General features: G+C 63.7%; 1 protein-coding gene across 1 annotated transcript in view; it reads left to right on the top strand.

Annotated features, from left to right (window-relative positions):
- LOC104133017 (protein eva-1 homolog C) overlaps window positions 1-1329 on the top strand; it is a 41122-nt gene that overhangs the window by 28468 nt on the left and 11325 nt on the right. The gene's annotated exons all lie outside the window — the stretch shown is intronic.

Genomic DNA, 1329 nt, shown 5'->3' on the forward strand with positions numbered 1-1329 from the left:
CGGGGGTTGCGGCGCGGCCTGGCCGCCGGCCGCCGGCTCCTGCAGCTGGCCAAGCGCTGCCGGGACGCGGACCTCGGGCAGGAAGGATTGCGAAACAGCCAAGGAGGGAGAGCAAAGAGGCTGGAGCGTGTCGGGGTGCAGCAGGGACCCCCGGAGCGCCGCTGGCAGCAGCCCAGCAGGGCGGCGCGTGGTGGGGTGATGGGAAGGGATGTCCCCAGGGCTGATCCCCAGTGGGGCCCCGTTCCTGGAATTTGGGCTGCTTCGCAGGAAGGATGACCGACTTGCTTTCCTCCCCAGGATGGGAGGGAAACATTCACCATCAGATTGTCCTGGCTGCCATCCCAGCAGAGACAACTTCCCAGCACCCACGGGCTTAGCTCTTCTCTGGGGCGAGCCCTATCTCGCTCCTCAGGACCCCATAGCTGCTACCGAGCTTTGCACAAAATGGGGATCCTGGCTGCTTGGCTCAGCACCCCCGCCCCAGCTTGGGTAAGCTTAGAGTTTCCTAAAAATAATCAGACCCTGATAAGAAAGCATCCACCCTGAGGTAACGAGGCTGGGAAATGATTTTGCAGGCTCCTGGACAAGTGCCCCCCAGGGACCTGTTTCTCCTGGTTGCTGCTGCGTGCCCCGGAGTGGTGCTCACGCTGGCGGCTGCACAGGAGGGGCTGGGGGGGCATTTGCCTTTCTGCCCTGTCAAAGCTTTTGGAGAACTTGAAACTCCACCCAATGGGGCAGGAGAGCCGGGCTGACGTTCTTGTAAGTGAGGGGGGTGAATTAATGGTGTTGTGAGCGCCACACAGGGCCACAGCAGCACCTTCAGCACCAGCTCAGCACCCATCTTACTCCCCCCCCAGTCCCCAGCTCCTGCTGCAGACCCCCAGGGGATGTCGCGGGGGCGGCATGGTGCCCTCCTCCCGAGGTGTCGGAGCGCCCAACGCCTGGCCCTGCGGAGGCTGTGGGGGCAGAAGGGCAGCAGCGAAGAGGTCCCTGCCCGCCAGGCCCGATGAAGGGAGGGCGTTTGCCTCTTCTGCAGGAACAACCGCCTTGGGAGGCAGTGCAGGCAGCCCTTCCCTTCCTCCTCAGACGGTGAATGGCCGGACATTTGCCGAGATGGAGATTACAGCACCCGTGTATCCGGATTTCTGCCTCGCTGTGCCCGTGAGAAAGCAGGGGGCATGCTGGAAACCTTACCAAGCCCCATCCCTCTACTCAGGGGGAGCAGAGGCGGGAGGGGAAGGTGTCGCCAGTTTCCCGGCCAGCGATGGTGATGCCAAGGCACAGCACCCGCTCCCCCGGCACCGAGCGCCTTGGAAAACACGTCCCTCC

Source organism: Egretta garzetta, unplaced genomic scaffold, assembly GCF_000687185.1.
Source record: "Egretta garzetta isolate BGI_Z169 unplaced genomic scaffold, ASM68718v1 scaffold849, whole genome shotgun sequence".
NCBI lineage: Eukaryota > Metazoa > Chordata > Aves > Pelecaniformes > Ardeidae > Egretta > Egretta garzetta.